This window comes from Gouania willdenowi, unplaced genomic scaffold (genome assembly GCF_900634775.1).
Source record: "Gouania willdenowi unplaced genomic scaffold, fGouWil2.1 scaffold_431_arrow_ctg1, whole genome shotgun sequence".
In the NCBI taxonomy this organism is placed as follows: domain Eukaryota; kingdom Metazoa; phylum Chordata; class Actinopteri; order Blenniiformes; family Gobiesocidae; genus Gouania; species Gouania willdenowi.
The window spans coordinates 113,167-120,759 of record NW_021145193.1 but is presented as its reverse complement, the minus strand read 5'-3'; the positions used below and the strand labels follow the sequence as shown (position 1 = coordinate 120,759).

Genomic DNA, 7,593 nt, shown 5'->3' with positions numbered 1-7,593 from the left:
GACCTCATCATTTCCTCGTCTCCACAGACAACAGACAGAATAAAGCTCAGTCAGCATTAGACGATGTGATGTAAACTTTCACTGTCATTTATTGAAGTGTATATAATGATTATTTAATATTCTGTAAACCTTGAGTTTTTTTCTTTTTTTCATTTCTAGATGTTTCTCATTGTTTCAATGAATGAGAGATTTTAAGAAGGTAGACATGAGATTTTTCAAGGACAGATTGTAATAAGACATGATAAAGGGGAGTGACTTCAGTCTTCAAGTATTTGTTATAAAGAGATACATTTAGTTTTAAACCTTATGGACAATAACAACTTATTTATTTACTATATTATATTTTGCCGTTACAAAGTAGATTCACGAAAACATTGAGTACTTTGTGTATGTTGAGGTCAGTCCAAATGTCCTCTTTTTAAAAGTCAAAATATGCTAACTGCTCCAGTTCTCTCTCAGGATGGACTTTCAGGACTTCTGTTACTTCTTCACAGACGTGGTGGTTTGTCGCCTGGTGGAAAAAACTCAGCTGTGGCTGCGCCGTCACTGGAAAGAAACCCAGTGCTTTGGAGAGTGGACTCCAGCTCCCAGAGACCCTGGAGCAGCTCCAGGGGCCACCCGTCACATGACCTGTGCACTCAGTGTGGATAATAAAAACAAACCAACACCTGTGGGGACACAGCAGCGAGGGAACAGGAAGGAAGCTCGCCTCAGAGAGAGTCAACTGGGAGGAGCTAAACTGGTTAAAACTTACAAATTAGAGCAGCCAAAACAGACAGAAAAAGTGGTAAAAAGGTTTCAAAGTGTCAATATTGGAACAAATGGTTTAAACTGGCAAATGATGGGCATGACAAATCATGAATGTGGTTAAATTGAAGAAAAAAAATAAGCATAAAAAAATATAAGCAAAAATGGGCTCAAATTGTTCAGAAAATATTCTGGCTGGTTTTTTTTTTAAGTTGGTACATTTAGCACCTCCTGTGGTTCTAATCAGGAACTGCTGCACTAAGGAGACTTGGTAAGTTTAACTCTCAAATACGGTACTTTTTTGATTCCACTCTGCATTGTCTGCTCTTTCTTTATATTTGTCACCTTGCTCTGACATCTTCAGGATGTGCTTCTCACACAGGAAGTTCTCCAGCCTCTGGTCCTGGTGATGGAAGTACCAGTCCTCCACTACGTCCTCGTACTGCTCCAGCATGGTCTCACACTGAACACACACCCACACACACAACTGCATTAGTAAACACATGTTATTTAAAACACTAAACTATTACCTATTATGAATGACTCTTGTGTTGATTTAACTTTTAACAAAAACAAATAAATGTCGTCTAAAAGTTTTAAATGATCAGGTCCACCTGTTTCTTCATGTCGGTGACCTCTGCAGACGGTTGGTCCCACAGCTCGTACGGCATTCCCAGGTCCACTTTCACTTATTACCCACCAGGTTTTTTAGTGTGGTCATGGTCTGACTGGTTCCCTGTAGTCACACCAACAAAACACTGACTTCCTGCTTGGGTCACGTGATCAGCTTTAAAGGGATCGTCCACTTTTTTTTTTTTACAAGTTTGGTCTAAAATGATTGAAATGTACTATTAGAAGATCTATACCAAACAAAACTTATTATAATGCACCATATTTATTTTACTAACTTTTAAAAATGGGACTATTTTACCATTTAAGAACCTGTGTTCCACCATCTTGAAATCAGGTGATTGATGATGTCACACGGCCCCACTGCCTGTAAACATCCTATTGGAGTGAAGCATTCAGCCTGCTTTTTAGATCCTTTAGCAGCTTTTTCAAAAAATGCCAACTCATGCTGCTTTTAGTTTCTCTAAATCAGGGGTCACCAACATGGGGAGCCCACATGGACCATAAGAAAATAAAAAACCCATAATTAAACAAAAATGGATGAAAAAAAAAAGAAAGATACAATTAAAAGGAAGATATAAGTTGTACTGTGAGGAAACAAAATAAATACCAATAAAAAAGAAAACTATAATTAAACAAAAATCTATGTTTAAAATAATGAGTAAAATACAATTAAAAGGTAGATATAAGTTGTAGTGACATGGATTATTCTGACTGCTCCTTTTTAATTATTCATGTCATATAAAGATGTATGAGAACAGCATTAATGTCACTATATTTACCCTCAGGGATCAATGATTTACTGAATCTGATCAGGTTTATTGATTAAGTTTTGATCAAATTAATTTAAATTAACCTCATTTAAATGATCCTGATGACATCATTCCAGAACGTAATGATTAAACAAAAATAAATGTGCAAACATCACGTGTAAGAAGTGTTTTTTCACCACTAGAGGCTAGAATATTTTACAGTATCAGAAGTTATCAATAATCTGTGATGTTTCAGACTCTACAATCACTGGTATTGATGATCTCGTCCACAACAACAGAACAACTTTATCCAGATGTTCTGTAGCTCTGATGAGATGTTTAAACACTGAGCAGGTGAAGCTGATTAAAGCTGAGTCATGTTTTCACAGAGCACAGCAGCGCTACAAACAAACAGAGCTTTATAGACACATTAAAGTTAAACAGGCACTGGTGTCTCTGATTTAGGAGTCAGTGATGATTTGTGTAGTTTTTTACCAGGTTAGACGGTGTTTGAAACAGACAAGGATGAGAGTGAGAAGAACATTTCCACATAAATAAACATCCTTTCCCTCACGGCAGGGCCAGATTAACACCGCTGTACCCTGGGCAACAATATTCAAGGGCCCCATCATCACGACCCCAGGATTACTATAATATGGCAAAAGAATAAATAAATTCCAGTAATATACATACATTTACTCACTGCACCAATGTCTAACTGTCATCATGTGCATTATGACGTACAGATGTGCAAATGCTCATAGAAATACAAATGTACCACTATGTCATCTATCAAAGCCCCTCACTCACATATGATGCTATGAAAATAAAACACATCAGCATCAGTTTAATCTGGCAAAACATAAACATCTGGAAACCTGACAATTTCTCTCAAAGAAATGCTGATCTGGCAAAATACACTGGAGTGAAAAAATGACCTATATTCAGTTTATGCTTCTTTATATGTTCTGTGTTTCTGATCTCCTTCTCCTTTTTTAGTTTCTGTTTAGTGCTCCCACTGAGCTGCCTCTACATGTTTGTATTTTTAGTTGTGTAGATCAGTGGTTCCCAGACTTTTAGTGCCCATGGTACACCAACGAACAAGTATAAATCTGTAGCCACACCTATTGTGTAAAATAGCCTTTATAACACGTGTTATCACTCATATCATGTACAATATCTGTAAATATGCATAATTATTTATGAAAGCCAAATAAAAAAAACAATAATTAAACAAATATGGTTTGGTTAGGCATAGATCTTCTAATAATTACATTTCAAAGGTTTTAGGCCAAACTTGTAAAACCAGTGGAGGATTGTTTAAAGGTAACAATGAGGCGGTGGACTGACCTTGGCGTAGCGTAGACTTCCAGGCCTCTATGCGTGAACGCTGTACTGCAGGATGCGTTCACAGATGTTGTCCACGGCCTCAGTCAAACGGGTCTCCCTAAACATCAACACACAGATCATCAACTACCCACGATGCAATGCTTTAAAATCCTAAGCATTCTAAAGCTATTTAAGGATAATTATGGTTGATGAGTGTGTTGTTCTTACAACGTGTACTATTTAATATTGCGTCTACTCTTGCCCGTGTCCAGCACCTCCCCCAACTCCAGCACCTCCTTGGACCGACCTGTCCTCTCCAGCGCCTCCTGCATCTCCACCGTCAAGAACTTACACACTAGAGGATGAAGAAGATCCATTAACAGCTGCTCTTTTTTCTTTGAACTTTATTAATAAATAGCTTTATCATTACTGTTCTAAAATAACATTTGTGATTGCAAACTTTATTTTTATGAGATTTGAAGAAAAGCCAAAATGTTTCTTTTTTAAAAGGTTACACTTTATTTCTATTTTTAATTGCCACAATAAGGGCATTCTGCAACTGCACCAAACTTGCCATATTTTAACCTATTCTCATCACTATTTCTTGCCATATTTTTTGCTCCTTTTAGTGCATTTTTTGCTACATTTCTGTCACTTCTCCAACAAATTTTTATTACCTTTTCTGCACATTTTTTCCACGTTGAAGACATTTTCAGCACTTATAAACCCTTTCCACCACTTTTTCCACCTAATGTTGCATATGTTGACCCATTATTGTCACTTTTAACCTCTTTTCACCATATTTCATACTTATTTTGCCATTTTAACCACATTCACCATTTGTCATGCCTATTATTTGCCAGTTTAAACTCATTGTTCCAATATTGACAATTGAGTCATGTATTATTATTTTTTTTTTAACCACTTTTTCCGTCCGTTTTTGGTCACTTTAATTTGCAACCCCTCCCCCCCTCTTTTTCCCCTTCTTTTCTTTTACTTTTCTCTAATTTGCAACTTTTAACAATTTTCTGTGTTTTTTTAAAATCCCATTTTACCACCTTTTCCACCGTTTTGTGGTCACTTTTTAATGCATTTTTATTTCTGATTAAAACAAGGATTTAAATTTTTAAGATGCGAATAATAATAGAACTTCCTGGATAACACTGGATATTATTTAAATAAATAAATAAATGTGGTTATCACAGACTCATTCATTTTACAATTAATAACAAGAAGAAGAAAAAAAGAAGTATTATATTTACTATCAACATCTTAGTGGCAGATACCATAGCACACCTTCAGAGGTGAGTGCATTCCCTGTTGCTTTATCAGTATAAATAGATTTTTATCATTATGTTTGGACAAATCTATGATTATTACACATGTTATAAACACGTAATGACTCATTACTCTGTGTTGATACACAGTAGTAGAGCCTGATTAAAATAATCCTACCTTCACATTTGTTGATAAGTCTATCTCCTTCCTCCACACTGACTCCACTATAAAGACCAAACAGCTGTAAAACCATAAAAAGCTTCATTATTTACACTCATTATTTCATCCTAAACTCTGGGTGACGTCAGGAAGGTCTGGAAGACAACGGCCACATCGGCATGATCGGAGCATGCGCAGTGAAACGTTACAGGCATGGCTAGTCGAGCATCGATCAGAACAGGGAGCGAGAGAGGATGTTCAACAGGATTTAACTTAAACTTACACATATAAAACACACATACCGGTACATATCTACGCTTATACTTGTTTTTGAGTTGTTTACTATTCCCCGTTTTACTTTTGTTGTTCTTTTAGCTTTTGACGGTGTATTTATTGTTTTTTCCCCTCATTTTGTTGTTTTTTGATTCATTTATTTTTTTGTGTTTTACATTACTTTCATTGTCTTGTTCTCCAAAAGTTTTTATTTGGCATTGTTTTTGGGTTATGTATTTTTAACCCTAACCCAGGCAGGTATCTGAGGGTATGATGTACTTAAATCCTCTCTTTATGGTCATGAACACGCTGCATGATAACTTTACAGAGAGAGCACACACGGAGAACATCTACACCCGGACTGACCGGAAACACTACATTACCCACACGTAAACAACCCGGTTATGCCGCCACCTCCCACAATGCAACACCTCTCTTAAAGAGACAGGCCGTGCCTGTAACACCTGTCATTAACTCCAGGTTTGATGTTATATTTTCAGTAATTATATTAATATTTTATAAATATATGATAATAATGGAATATTATTGCTGTCATTTTATTTGTTTTTAATTTACTCCGTTTTTCATCAGGAATTGAGGCCATTTTTGTTTTCACATAATTTTAATATTATTTAGGTGTTTATTTTAATGTTTTAGTGTTTTGTTAGTCTAACTCATTAATTTAATAAGTGTTTTTAGTTTTCTATATTCTACTTTAATTTGTAAAGTAATTTAAAAAAAATGAAAATTCCCACATATTAATTAAAAATCTTTCAACTATCTATGCTTTTGCTATTCCAGGCCACACGAGGGCGCCAGAGCCCATTGCATTATTTTAATAAGTTTTAAAAAGTCTTTAAAGGTACACCACTCATAGGTCGCCAGTCCACCTCAGGGTTAACACACAAAGACACACATTCTTACATTCAATTTAAAGATTAAAACAGTTTTTTTTTTTGTAAAATATGTTTTTTCATCCCCATGGAGAAATTCAGTTTTCCATACATGAACAAAAAGAAACAGAGGAAAAATAAATCTTGTATTATCTGTTCCTAATAACAACTTAAAAATGAAATCAATTAGATTCCACAACATTCCACCTTAACTCATCACCAGGTCACAAATCATAACAAAAACACCATCATTTCTCTTACAGTTCTACAGTTATATTCATGTGTTTCCAATTTTTTTTCATAACCTCTCAGAATTTTGTCTTTGTACATTTTCTTAAATTTGTAAAAACTTATACAACGTTTAAATTCCACAGTTTAACTCCATAAACAGACAGATTTCTGTTTTAATGATGTCCATACAAACATATTCCAGAAGTTATATTTTCTTCTATGGCAAACGTCATGTGCAACATTGTCTAGAAATTTTTTTTTTGTTTAGCTTTCCACATAATAATCAGAATTTCTAATTCGACATGATCCTTAAATTTAAGTAGTTTATTATCAATAAATATATGATTGGTGTGCTCTCTGTGACCTTTCTTACTGATGATTCTAATGTGGTAATGATATATGTGTTACACCAGACTTCAGTACAATAACTGAAATATGAGAGAATCATCAAGGAATAAATCCTCCTCAACAAGCTGCAATCAAACACATCTCTAACTTTATATAAAATGACAATACTTTTGCTGACCTTTCTTTGTACATAATCAATATGAGCTTTCCAATTAAATTTTTCATCTAAAACAACACAGAGAAACTTAACTTCCTTGACTTTTAAAGGAAAAACGTAATGAACCCAACCCTACAATTTATGCACCATGGAAAAGATTACAGTCAGACTATGGTCGAAGTTAGGAAAATATGGGAGCCAATTTAGCCAAAAATGTAATGGGCCCTATATCACTGTAAACCCAAATAAGTTACTAGAACTCAAAAAATTTGAGCAATCGATTACCTCAATTTTTATTTTTTTTTTAAATTGATTAACTTCAAAGTCAAAATTTTCCAGAACTTAAAAGGTTGGATGACTGTCTACTTGTACTTTTTGATAATAGTTAAATTAAAGTGCTGTATGGATGAAGTTGAACGTTCGGGCTTACAGCGTAGACTCTTCTATTTAGATGTGGTTTATTTATTTATATCATTATCTTTTGCTTGATGTACGGTATGATTTTTTGTGTGTGTTTACCTTTATTAAGCGAAGTGATGTGTATCGGCCGGGCGCTTATGGGTGGTGAAATGATGAAGCATGAAGCACAATTAAAATGTAAAAAACAACTAAGGTTGTTGTAAGGACCTGTTTACACTTGAAGGTGAGAATGTGTTTTAGTCATTTTATGGCCTGGTTTTTATTGATCGTAATTTGCCCAAGCCAAATGTATAAAAAAATGGTAGATTATCGAGTAAATAATTGTACAATGTTGTCATACGATTTAGGCAGTTAATCGTTTCAATATCAATGACTA

General features: G+C 34.8%; 1 pseudogene; it reads right to left on the bottom strand.

The window, feature by feature from the left end:
* Window positions 1–309: 309 nt before the first annotated feature.
* On the bottom strand, window positions 310–7,157 carry LOC114460358 (protein canopy 4-like; annotated as a pseudogene).
* Window positions 7,158–7,593: the final 436 nt, after the last annotated feature.